Source organism: Hippichthys cyanospilos, chromosome 11 (genome assembly GCF_059441005.1).
Source record: "Hippichthys cyanospilos isolate Australia breed blue-spotted pipefish chromosome 11, RoL_Hcya_1.0, whole genome shotgun sequence".
NCBI classification, from domain to species: Eukaryota; Metazoa; Chordata; class Actinopteri; order Syngnathiformes; family Syngnathidae; genus Hippichthys; species Hippichthys cyanospilos.
The window spans coordinates 2,939,034-2,953,234 of NC_142379.1; the positions used below are offsets into that span (position 1 = coordinate 2,939,034).

At 39.5% G+C, this 14,201-nt stretch overlaps 1 protein-coding gene across 1 annotated transcript in view; it reads right to left on the reverse strand.

Moving 5' to 3' along the window:
- Window positions 1-14,201, reverse strand: part of cntn5 (contactin 5) — a 151,610-nt gene that overhangs the window by 109,057 nt on the left and 28,352 nt on the right. The gene's annotated exons all lie outside the window — the stretch shown is intronic.

The window sequence follows — 14,201 nt, forward strand, 5'->3', positions numbered from 1 at the left end:
GTATATTATTCTATGCAAAATCCAGGTTGCGTATAGCATATTTTTTTTCATTAAGGTCAAATGTGTCACATTATTCCATGATAAATGAAACATTGCTGCTGCACGTATGCTGCGACCTTCAAATTATACTCTGCAGGCATAAGGCATCATATTTGTCTGCGGTAGTTCTTTTGAAGAAATATAAAGCATTTTATTCCTAAATGAGTCACAACAGGATAAGCGCCGTTCTCCACGGAATCTGTTTTTACTCTCGTCTTATGAATTACCGCGCATTTGCTGGCATTTGCTTAACGGCGGATCCACATTTGTATTAACGTCTTCGCCGAACATTTTGCCAAATCTCATGCAGAGAAATGTACCCGTGACAATATTTTTTTTTTCAATCATTAAACATGTTCCCTCTTCGAATTGTTTTTTTTTCATTTTAGATGGTAAAACTCTAATATTAGCTCTTAAGAGGATTATTTCAAAACTAGCTCTAAAATTTCAACAGGGATGAACAACGGATGAGGGAGAAAAACATTCATGAATGTTATATTTTTTGGAGGGGGGAGGGGCTATTAATTAGACTCTTGAGGATTATTACATGGATGATTGTTTTTCCAACTTTCTTATTAGTATCAAAAGTATTTGGGTACTATGACACTTGATGATATAATTACACAGGAGGATTACCGGAAATACATAGAAAAGAACATACACCAAAAATGAACCAAAGTATGCTAATGTGAACTTAAGCACCTTAATCAAATAAATACATATATTCATTTAGTGAATGCCAAAAAACCCCATGTGAACCAAAATACAACAGTCAGGTAGCGCCACCCTCAAGAGACATGTAAAATAATTCATTATTTGTGAAACTTTTTAATGAGATCCTGAATCCATTCATGCTTGTAATAAACTTGCAAAAACGCAACTTTCTTTTCAAGGTATTTGTGAGTTCATTTTCTTTCCAGTGTGACCTTTATATTCTTTCCAAGATCTGCAAACTGAAGTGTCAAGTTAATTTTCGTCACAGGCCTCGTTGCAGTTATGGTTTCTCTCGGAGGGATGTTATAACTTTGAGAACCGTATTAACGCAAAAACAGTTACTAGTACACATAATTACCCAAACATTTAATTGTTAATAAATAGATGGGATGTTCTATCTATCTATCTATCTATCTATCTATCTATCTATCTATCTATCTATCTATCTATCTATCTATCTATCTATCTATCTATCTATCTATCTATCTATCTATCTGTCTATCTATCTTGCTAGCACGCTATCTATCTATCTATCTATCTATCTGTCTATCTATCTGTCTATCTATCTTGCTAGCACGCTATCTATCTATCTATCATCTATCTATCTATCTATCTATCTAGCAAGCTAGCTAGCTAGCAAGCTATCTATCTATCTATCTATCTATCTATCTATCTATCTATCTATCTATCTATCTATCTATCTATCTAGCTAGCACGCTAGCTAGCAAGCTGTCTATCTATCTTGTTAGCACACTATCTATCTATCTATCTATCTATCTATCTATCTATCTATCTATCTATCTATCTATCTATCTATCTATCTATCTATCTACCTACCTACCTATCTATCGGTAGCTAGCTAGGTAGCTACTTAGCGCTGCATAGCTAGTTAGTTGATTAGCGCTATTTCTAGCTCTATATACTTATTTAGGTATACTGTATTTATTATCTGTATACCTATTCGATTTATCTAGATGGTGCTCATCGCTAGCTAGCTACTTAGCGCTATCTATGAATCTATATAAGTATTTAGATGCTGTAGCTTGCCTGCTAGCTTGGTGTGTACATAATAATTATAATTGGTTTAGCTTTTGGTTGCCATATGGGGATGGATTTTTTTTTTGCCAAAATGAAAGGGAAAGGGATTTTCCAAGGAACATGAAGTAAACGCTATTTCTTTAGTGGGCCATAAGAAAAATAATAAATAAATAAGTCGCGAGCCAGCTCTGGCCCTTGGGTTTAAAGTTTGATAGCTGTGCTCTCCAGTGCTGCTGCTCCTCATTTTAATGTCCACACTACTACCTTGGTGTTTTTTTTTTTCCAAACACATCAGAAGAGTCGCACAGTGGTCGTCCGCCCTCTCTCCGCCCATCATTAACGCTTGCAGACTGGCGCGTAAACCGTAGATGTGTTCCCTCTGTTTCTGGAATCACTTAACAAGCTCCCGTTGCCTCCTTTCGTCTCCGAGTGTTTGACTGACATCATGGAGCTAACGGGCTATCTTTGTCCGCCATCATTAATTAAACAGTGCCCGTGACTGAGTGCGCTTCCTATTGCACAAATAATCAATTCCGGCGCTTTCAGCTCTTATCAGCGAGTAGATGCCATCTTTTGAGAAGCGATAATTGGGGGGTCCTTTTGTACGGCGCCGGTTGTCAGCGCCGATATCCTTTGAGAGTTTTGCACGAAGCACGCAGTGGAGAAACATACCACAGTCCACATTGTTTCCTGCGTCTTTGGCTTAGTAGTTAGCGAGGACGCGACTTTAAAAGTTTTGCAGTGTTCCATTGCACCATTAAGTGCATAGTCATCCTTTGAAAGAAAATTCTCAAGGGGGCAAGCGTAACAGGGAAGTAAAAATAGATTAATCGTTTTATACCGGATGATAGTTGAATCAGAAACTTGAAATCGTGTGTCGACTGCTAGGAACTGAAGTTATTTTCCAATTCAGAGGAGTTCGGATTTCACAAGATCTTCTATGTGAGCTTAGAGCTGAAAATTAGAATAGCGTACGTATATGGAGTGAACCCCAGCTAGTGACTTCATCGAGACACCAACATTGTTCACGGACCGTTATTTTGCGCCGTGTATGTGTGGGTCCCGGTGTGATGGCATGTATCAAAATTGAAGAGGTTGGTTAAGAAGGCAGGTTTACGGCATTGCTGAAAACTGGGGAACCGGCACAACTGGAACAGGATTGGCATTTCTGGGAATATCCAAAATGGACCATTCCACTGGGGAATTCGATGACATAATGTGCAGGCTAAGGCTCTGTCCCTTTGGGTAGTGAAGCAAATATTGTTGATGGCAAGTTTCCTAAAAATGAAGTCGGGGATCGTTCTTGGAGAAGGTCTGCGAAGGACCCCTGGAAACATCTCTGACAAGGTTGTCCAGGCGTGTTCAACCGACAGGTTTGCACAAGGGAGGATGCTCTAAAATTGGAGCAATTGGTTGGGATGTGGTAGAATGATTAGTAGTAGTGCTGAAACCGCAACTGGACCAAAATTGGGACCTGAGAACATTCACGATGGAGCATTCCACAGAGTAATTCTATGACTTACTATACCAGACTGGATTGATTCCGTTTGGGTAGCGAAGCAAAGGTTGTTGATAACAGTTTTCTTAAACATGTTGTCTGAGATCGTTCTTTGAGAAGACCTGTCACGGATTCCATGAAATCTCTCCAGCAAGGTTGTCCAGGCATATCCAACAGCCAGGATTCCACAAGGGAGGATGCTCCAAAATCGGAACAATTAGTTGGGATAAGGTAGAACTGTAGGTAGTCCTGAGATAAGCTAATATCCACAACTGGACCAGGGTTTGGACCTCTGAGAACATCCAAGATGGAGCATTCTACTGAGTAAATCTATGACTTACTACACTAGAGCTTCCTTTTGGGTACTGAAGCAACGGTTCTTGATAACAGTTTTCCAAACGTGGTGTCTGCCATCATTCGTTGAAAATAGATGTGATCGACTCCAAGAAACATGGTAGTTTTTCCAAGCATATCCAACTGGGAGTATTTCCCAACATGGAACTATACCTCACAGGAACCACTAGCCTCATAGTCGTTTTGGGATTGCTACCGTGATCCAGGACAAGTAAGACCATGCAATCTATAGCTATTGTACCCAGATATGAGAAGGTAACATATTCTCAGGAAGTTTTCATCGTGTCACAAAAGTATCACAGTGGATCTTGCACCTCGTGGTTGGTCCTACATTACATACATACAACATCCTACAGGACCTGCGGTTTTACAATTGTCCAGTCACGGTTATTACACTTCAGGGCCACTCATGCACAGTTTCACCTTTTTGTAGATTTAGCTTTTTATTGTGTGGAACTCCACCTATTTCAAATGAATACTACAGAAAAATTCCCAGTAAGGTAAAGTAGATTTCCAACGACGGTGTTTTTTAGTGGATTCAACCTTGGGAGAATGTGAGATCTAGATGAGACTAGGGGGTCATCTTTAGGTAAAGCTAAACCGTAAACCGTCCCTAAAGCCATATTAACATAGAACCCGACACATGAACTTAACATTCCTGCCAACTCCGCAATACACAAAGTTCCGAGCCGTGTTTGCTCCCCGCTGCTGACTCAAGCAATCACTTTACAGGTTTCCGAGTGTTACTGTGTCATCAATATGACACGTCGAGCAAATAACTTCATTACAGATGATAACAGACACTTGTAGGCGAGTCGGGGACTGCAAAAAAATGAGGATATATTTAGCTGACATCAACAAGAACGGTAATTATCTCTGCAAAGGAAGTCATGTTTTTGGTTGGAGTGTTTGCATCTGCTTACACGCTGGTAAATTGGCACATCAGTTAAAAAAAAATAGATGCCTTGAAGACAGAACTGCTCGCAGCGGACTCTGCGGTGTCCATAGAGAGCTGGTGCGGATCTTTGTATTCAGATACTTTGTGTGTCAACATTAGCGAGAGAGTGTTCTCAACCAAATGGCGGAGGTCAGCGAGTCTCGAGTGTTACCGTAATTTTCGGACCGTGGGGTGGATTTACAAGTAATTTTTTGGATCATTTAAAAAAAAATGTTTTTTAGATTTTAGATTCACATTTAATTAAAGTTCCTTCTCACACACAACTATTCACTAGCATTTGCCTATAATGTTGTCAGGCCGGAACTAGTACTGTATTTTTAGTACTATAAATCGCTCAGAGTATAACTTGTACCAGCCCAAAAAGTCATAATAAAGAAGAAAAAAAACATATAAGTTGCACTGAAGTATAAATTTACAAAATGGAGGTAAACGCCAACAGCATTTTGTATTAGCCAAAGTAAAACGTAATTTTTTAACTAAAAGACCTTCTCTATGCTCAAAGCAACGCCTGTGTATGTGCACGATGAAAAAAAGCGTGACGTGGCGCGACACAATATAACTTGTCTTGCCTGAACCTAGCATAATAGTGCTACATCCGTCAAATAAATGAATAGTAAAATTAGAGTGATCCATTTAACGTACAATGCTTCTCAAAAATATGTGCGTAATAACGCGGTGTGGTCAATGGTCCACAAAATACGATAAATGTCGGAAGGTGGCAAATTTTGTACGAGAGCTAGCTTACGAGAAAGCTAGCTAGAAAACAGTCGTAAAAATGCTGCATGATGGCCAAAGTGTGAACAGGACCTCAATTTGGCTTTTCCAAATTCCGTTTTGCAACTGATCAAAACATAGCAAAATACGACAAAATTATCCGTAACTGTACGACCGAAATGTGCAATCTAAAGTCATTTCTCAATTTTACCAGAATTATTGTTAGCGACAATCCCCTGACATCCGATTAATGCTACTGTACTAGATGCAAACTGGTAATCTGACCTACGAGCACTTTTTTTTAACAGGCATAAACAATTCAGTAAAGGTCACAAGTGAGCATCGTTATTTGGCCTTGGTGTAGTTTACCGGTTAAGTGCCATATGAAATATTAAAATCAGACGAGGGTACGCTGACTGCGAATTTGTGCTGAATTCTGAGGCTTCCTCCTTCCAACATGATCAGCCTGTCATGCGCTATATCGCAGGTTGTTAGCTACCAGACGACAGCAGCCACACGTAATTAAAGCGCCGCGCCTTTGGTCGGCAGGTTATAAATTAGAGGCTGACAAAAAGGGTTGGCTTGTGGGAAGACACTTTTTTCCAACTTTATCTTGAAGGTTGCAAACACCACACTGGACAGCTACAGTACGTAGTTTAAAGTTTCTCCTCTAACGTTTTTGAGTACCTAAGGTAGAAAAGCGCTATGTTAGTGAAAGTCCAACGCTAAGACTGAGCTATAAGAAATGTCAGGTATTTGAATTTTTTGTGGAAATGAGATCAGTTAAGGTTTGACAGTTAAAAATACAGTATACAGTGGACCCCCTTGTTACAACGTCCCTTATTATTTTCATGTTGCGACGTGGAATACTGAGGTTTTGCGACAAAAACAACTGTCATGACCCTAGGGGCTTGGCTGTATTTATGTTGTTTTGCTTCCATCTGCTGGCGTTTTTAGGTAATTGCATTTATTTACTATTGCTGTCTAACTGCTTCCATGCGTGACTACAATGCTGGTCTGCTATTGGTCGGCCTCACTCGTTTCAAAATGTCGGAACGGTAAAGCTTTGTTCTATTGCGCGTGGTTACAAAAGCGTATTTATAGTACATTTTACTGCTTGATTCAAAGTTGAAGGGGTTAGCCATGGATCACAAGATTGCTAGTGATGTTAAAGAGAGAAGGAAGAAGATGATTTATATGGAAACGAAGCTGGAGAAAAAAATAACACAAAGCTAGCCTAGCCTAGCCTAGGCTACCCTAACTAGGGAATATAATCATAACAAGCGCCACTCAAAAGTAAATAAATCCTTTCTATATTTTTTATTTATGATGTTTTCTGATTGTATACATGTATGTTATGTATGCGTAGCACTTACTATACTATTTGGTCGCAATTTTGAATATCTATGTACAATTTTGATGTTTTTACCCGGGGTTCTAAACGCATTAGTTATGTAACATAGGTTTGGATTGCCCGTCATACGACGAATTCGCCTTACGAGCCCAACCGCGGAACGGATTCATCTCGTAACACGGGGGCCCACTGTGATAGTTTTATTTAAACTGCATAAAAAATGACAAATTTTCAATGAAACATATCGACCATATTGCATTTTCCGTATGACAGACAGTTTAAATTCTACAAATATTCCGGCGCATACTTAAGATGCGCATCAATGTACAAAAGAATACGACAACACGTACACAGCAGCAAGTGTTCCTTACATAATCCTTCCACACGGACATTTTCACACTTCCAGCCAACACAAATATCTTGACATCTGCGATGGGCGACACATACACAGGAAAGTCCATGGGGAATGCAAACTTCAACATTTCAGATGTGTGAAGCTTCTTCTCCAGTGTCAGTGCCAATCCAAGAAAAATACTACGCTAGAAAAACTCAAATCCAAACAAGCCTAGATTTGATAGCCTACATAGGATTTGTCTGTGGGTATGGTAATGGAGACAATGTCGAAGGTTTGATCAGCGAAAATTCGGCAAGCTGAAAATCTATCCCAAGGTGAATTGAATGAGATGAATGATTTAGATTTGTAACATAATTTGCAATTATTAAAAAAAAAAAAATGGATTTTTTTTTGGGAAAAAATATATATTGGGCAAACTGTAAATATTTGGAACCTGAAAAGTACTAGCACATAAGGCGTGAATTTACAGGGTATGTTGAAATTTGAATAATGTGAATCGGATAAATTACATGGAAGGATACATGTCAAAAAGTGCAGTTAAAAATAGGAATAACATAATGCAATGAAATTGTGCCTTCACAAAATTATCTTGTTTGCTGTTTCCTTTGTTTCTTAATCCGATTCAGTGGCAAAATAATCAATAAATTGATCAATTCTTAATTGTAGTCCGAATTTTACCCTTGTGCAGTATTTTGACCATTTTGGGTCATTTAATTCCACGTCAACCAACAGATGGCACACTCCTGTTTGTGTGATAATTGGTTGTGCAATGTTAAAATTTGGCATGTTGTCCCCATTTGGGTGAAATTTCAGCTCCCTAGTGTCCGATTTTAATGAATGCTTTCCCTTTGATGTGAAATACCTTAGATGTAAAAGTCAAAGGATTGGAAAAAATTCCTCACCTCTTGTGCAGTATTTTGACCATTTTGGGTCATTTACTTCCACGTCAACCAATAGGTGGCACAGTCCTGTTTGTGTGATAATTGGTTGTGCAATGTTAAAATTTGGCATGTTGTCCCCATTTGGGTGAAATTTCAGCTCCCTAGTGTCCAATTTCAATGAATGCTTTCCCTTTGATGTGAAATACCTCAGATGTAAAAGTCAAAAGATTGGACAAAATACCGCACCCCTTGTGTAGTATTTTGACCATTTTTGTGTCATTTTCTTCCACGTCATTTTCGCAGTATTTCAACCGACGGATGGCACACACCTGGTAGTGTGATAACTACGTGTTTGTGCAATGCTAAAATTAGACATGTTGTCACCATCTGGGTGAAATTTCAGCTCCCTAGTGTCTTCTTCCGATGCTTTCTTTACGTGAAATGCCTCAGATGTCAAAATCAAACGAATGGAGGAAATACCGCGCGAGGATAAAGCAAAGCGCGTCGCAGGGGTGCGCGTTTCATACGTGCACGCGGCGTGTGGTATTTGTAGCGCTTGTCTGCCTTTCAGCATTTAAGCGTGGGCTAAGAACGAACGTTTACACTGGTGCAGATGGCGCGTTGCATTAACATGCTTAGCCAATGTGAGCAATTCATATTTATTGCTCGGCAGATGCCGACTATATAGGCGGTGCTAAATTATAATGTGCTCGGTAGACGGATGCTTTTCATTATTGGGAGCGTCAACATCTGCTGGGTTCGACTTACGCAGCTGCATAGAGTCACTTTGAGGGATATTCCTAATTGGAGCATGAGGGAAATAACAATGGCGGAAAAAAAACAAAAAACAAATTTGGACCATAACACTATCTGAATTAAAGGGAAACAAAAGTTTAAATGTGCAAATGGCTCGTCGGTATGAATTCACGTAATGAAGGTTCATCAGCGATGTTATGTACGAAAGAGAATTCGGGGTTAAGTGAAGAAAAATCAGGTTGGAAGGATTATGACTTTGATCTCAGAGTTGGGACTTTTGTCTCAGAATTTTCACTTTAAAGTAAGAATTCTTAAAAGAAGAAGTTAATAAAATAGGAATAAAAAAAACTTTTAGCTGGATGGCACACTTAGTGTGACAGTGTGATATCTTAGTGGTCGTGCCATGTGCTTTAACATGTTGTCAGAATCTGGGTGAAATTTCAGCTCCCTATTGTCTTCTTTCATTCATTTTTGGGTCGTTTTCTTCCACGTCAATCTCAATGTACTTTAGGCAAAAGATGCCACACATGTGGTAGTTTGATAACGACGTGGTTGTAGCATGTTGAACTTATGTTGACGTACTGTCACCATCTGGGTGAAATTTCAGCTCCATATTGACTTCTTTCATTCATTTTTGGGTAGTTTTCTTCCACGTCAAACTCAATGTACTTTAGGCAAAGGATGCCACAATTGTGGTAGTGTGATAACGACGTGGTTGTAGCATGTTGAACTTATTAACGTATTGTCAGCATCTGGGTGAAATTTCAGCTCCCTATTATCTTCTTTCAATCATTTTTGGGTCGTTTTCTTCCACGTCAACCTCAATGTACTTTAGCCAAAGGATGCCACACTTGTGGTAGTTTGATAACGACATGGTTGTAGCATGTTGAACTTATTGACGTATTGTCAGCATCTGGGTGAAATTTCAGCTCCCTACTGCCTTCCTTCAATGATTTACCTTTTATGTGAAATACCCTTCACATAAATTGGCCAAAATCATGCAAAATAAAGGCAAAATAAATTGTAATTATAATAAGAATACATTTTGAACCTGCCAAAGATTTTTTTCCAATTTTTGACTGGCTATAATTATTTTTCATAGATGAGATAAAAAAAAAAAAAAGGTGGCTCCTGTTTTATCCAGTTCTGAACGTTGTTGTTTACTTTAGATTTTTTTTTTTTGTAAAGCACCAGTATGTGAAATGCATCTTAATATGCCTCGCAAGGGGTGACCACCTGCTTAATTATTAACCGGCATTTGGGTAAACGCAAACGTCGTCAGCAAAACGCCGCCGATGAACCGTAAACGATTGCGCGCTGCTGTAAAGGAGGCGTTTTTCATAGGTCACAAAAGCGGAATCAATAATCCAAACCTTGCGACGATAGCGAAAACAAAAAAACAACAGCGAGTTGTCATAACAAAGTAGAGTAAATACGTCGGGTCGAGGGCATAAATATGAAAACAATTAAATGAAAAATTGTGAGTGAGCACGCCTTCTTATGCTTTCTGCTGCTTTTGTCGAGGCCGGCTATTTTTACTCTCAAACGCTGCACTTCATAACCTGGAAATGTCATATTATACAGTATATATTGGTACAGATATTGCTGTATTGCGCTGATATGGGCTTTATTTTAAAGCGGTGGTTCTCGACATTTTTTCAGCTAAGCAAGTACCGCCAAACCTGTCCCAAAAAATAGAAGGAACATGAAAAAAAAGATCTTTTAAATAAAGTTTTCCATTGATTAAAAGGGAAAATCAATATTCCTGACCATAATATGTTCTATTTGAAATTATTGTATATTATTACCTAGGATTGAATGACTGGAATCTGTAAAGACGTGTAAATACGTCTTTGGGATTGAATGAGTTGATTGTACGTGAAAAATAATTTAGTATTTTTTTTTAATCGACAAAATAGTAACTTTTACCGCTAACAACGGCTGAATAACTGGACTATAGCTTTATGCAGGAAATAGCTACGAATAGCTATTTTTTGCACAAGCTATATAAAGGTTACGTTAAAACTGATTTCCAGTATTTTGACATTTTTGGGGTAATTTTCTTCCAAAATTATTCTTGGGGTATTTTATGCCAAGGGATAGCACACTCTTGGTAGTGTGATAATTAATTAGTCGTGCCACGTTGAAATTTGACCAGTTGTCACCATCTGGGTGAAATTTCAGCTCCTTAGTGTCTTCTATCAATGTTTTCCATCGAAGCATTGGAAAAATGATTGGGATCTGTAGTTATAATATTTGCCTGAATATTTTCCACAGGATTTTCTAATTGAATCAAATCTTCAAATTAACGTTTTTCCGATTAAAATCGCAATCGTCTAGAAAAATTGAAGGAGACTGCGATTTTAGCAGTATTTTAACCAAGTGATGGCCCACTCCTGGGAGTGTGATAACTAATTAGTCGATTTAAAATTCGAAATAAAATTTGACATGTGGGTGAAATTTCAGCTCCTAGAGTCTTCTTTCAATGCTTCCTTTTGTGAAAAGATCAAAGACTGGAAAAACGATTAGGATCAATAGTTATTATTTTTGTCTTAATATTTTCTATAGGATTCCATGGAAGTCAAATCTTCAAATCGATGTTTTTCCGATTAAATCATAATCGTTTAAAACGATTGAAGAACATTTTATTTTTGTGGCGTATCGCCCAGCTCGAGTGTATTGTGAAAGAAAAATACGCACCCGGCTCGCTAATAATTGGGAAACACCTCGCTAGCATAACTTCGGTTCCGATTTACACCCAGACGGGAAAGTTTGCGCTGGCTAGCGACTTGTTGTAAAGTTGGCCATCTGCCTGGGCGGGCGCGCGGAGCTGTCTCGCTGAGAAATTGAGCGCGGCATTCCGGCTGAAACGCGCGCATTTATCAGCGCTTATGCGGGCAGAAGGCTGGTGTCACCAATCATCGACCCGCCCCATCACCATCATCCGCCGCAGACAGTCGGTGCGCCGCTGTCACAAATAATATAGTTCCACTTCAGTCAGCCGGAATGGCAAATCACCGTCATAATTACGCAGGCGTAATCGTATCCCGCAGCAATGAGTGTCACCGGAGAAGCGCCATTAGCCGGACGCCGTGACCAATTGGCTGGTGGACCGCCGGACGCCTCGCTCGCTGGGTTTACGAGCTGTTACGAGCGGAAAGGTTTAAGCGGGGTAACACATGTATTTGAAATTTTAAAAGAAACACTGTTATAGGGCCGCGAAAAATACAGAGAAGAAGAAAACGTAGTAATGGAGAAATGCGAGAAGCTAGCTTAAATGTCGCTCGCTGGGTTTACGAGCTGTTTGTGTTGCGGAAAGGTTTAAGCGGGGTAACACATGTATTTGACGTTTTAAAAGAAACACTGTTATAGGGCCGCGAAAAATACAGAGAAGAAGAAAACGTAGTTATGGAGAAATGTGAGAAGCTAGCTTAAATGTCGCTCGCTGGGTTTACGAGCTGTTTGTGTTGCGGAAAGGTTTAAGCGGGGTAACACATGTATTTGAAATTTTAAAAGAAACACTGTTATAGGGCCGCGAAAAATACAGAGAAGAAGAAAACGTAGTTATGGAGAAATGCGAGAAGCTAGCTTAAATGTTAGCTTGCCCTATGCTAGGAGGCTAACGTTTCGTTTCACATCGCAATGAAAAAGTATGCAAATTGGTGTTGACTAGAAATAAACCGATGTGTATTTTTTTTCAGGGGCGATACAATTACGATTAGTAGTCAATGGGGCCGATTTCCGATATTTGGAGTCGATATTCATTTTGAGTCAAAGGGAAAATATTGGCTTAAAAAAAAGCTCCAATTCTTGACTCGAAATGTTTTAATGCATATATTTAAAGAACAACTTTTTAGACATGATCATTGCTTTTTTTTCACTTTTTTTTTAACTGAACTTGCACTTTGAAGTCCGTGACTCTTTTGCAATGAAATATTTTTAAGAATACTCCTTTCGCCTAACACCCCCCAAAAAGAAAAAGACCGTTGCGGAAACATAGGTATTGAAAATCGGCCTGAATAAAAATCAGTCAATCCCTCGTAACGATAGCACTCTATAGTTTGCCCGACCTTGGTCCCAGCAGATTAAAAAAAAAAAAAAATCGTAACACACCTCACACGATGACATTATCACTCTAGGTAACCTTTGAGAGACATCTCAGAATGGCAAACCAGGGAAAAAAAAATGTTCAAATTTGTCCTGACTGTCTGTTCCGATTCGGGAAGAAAAGTCCATTGTTCCTAAAGATGATGTATTTTTGGTTCCTAAATGAAACAAAAAAGCAAAAGGGGGCTTTTGTGGATGCTGTCATTCACACTCCTTCCGGGAGGATTCCTCATCTCCCGCGAGGCGTCCCATTTGTCCCGAAGTAATTCATTACCCGTTCACCCGGTAGTGACAACAACTCAATTCCATCTGGCTCGGCCGGCTCCCGGGGGCCCGCCAAGCCCGGAATAATAAGGACGGCCGGCAGGAAACATATTTGCTCACCTATTACCCCGGTAACAATGCCATGATTGATTTCTGTTTGGATTATTCTCGTGTCAGCGGGCTGCCAAGAGCTTCCTTAATGGAAGACGCGCTTCTCTTCCTTACCCGTGTTGCCAATCGCTGCGGATGAAAGAACGCGGGAAAACCGAGGCCGCCGCGACGTCAAAGCCCGGTCGCCGGGCGGTTTTCACGCGGATTGACGCGGGGGAGCGCGGTCGTCAAGGATACCAAGACAACGGAAGCGTCGGCGCGAAAGACACCGAATAACATGCGTTTTGGCGGAGGTCTGTTGTTTTGTTTTTGTCGTCGCTTTACAAGCGAGAGGAGCTTTTACAAGACAGCCGAGGGAGCTCGGGTCACAGCCTGCTGTCACCGTTTTTTAAAAGAAAAATTATAGTTTGTAAACTTTTGGAGAGAATTCCTGACAAAGATTTTTTTTTTTCAATTTTTAGGGACTAAAAGGGAACATTATATATTTAGCCGCTTGCAAAGTTGAGTCAATAAGCCGCCTCTTTGAAGATACTTCCACGCAAGTTACCAGTTTTGAGGGGGTTGCTCTTTTCCTTAAGAAAGGCAATTCTGACAATGCATTTTCATTTGATTTTTTTTCTTTATAGGGAACTAAACAGGGCGCAACATATTTATTTGCTTTGCAAAATTGAGTCAAGACGCCGCCGCTTTGAAGATATTTACATGACAGTTGCCGTTTGGAACTTGCAAATGTTTTGAGGGATTTGCTCTTATCCTAAAGACAATCAATGACACTGAATATGATTTTTTGTTTCTTTTTAGGGGACTAAAGACGGCACAATATAGCAACTTGCATATATGAGTCAACAAGCCGCCTCTTTGAAGATATTTGGACGCCGGTTGCGGTTTATACCTTGCAAACGTTTTGAGGGATTTGCTCCTTTAACAGGATTTGCTCTTTTACTTAAGGTAGAAAATTCCTGACGGTGAATTATTATTTTGATTTTTTTATTTGTTTGAAAAGGTCACCACAACCTGTGTACAAATCAGAAGAAATGTTGAAAATTAGATTACAACAC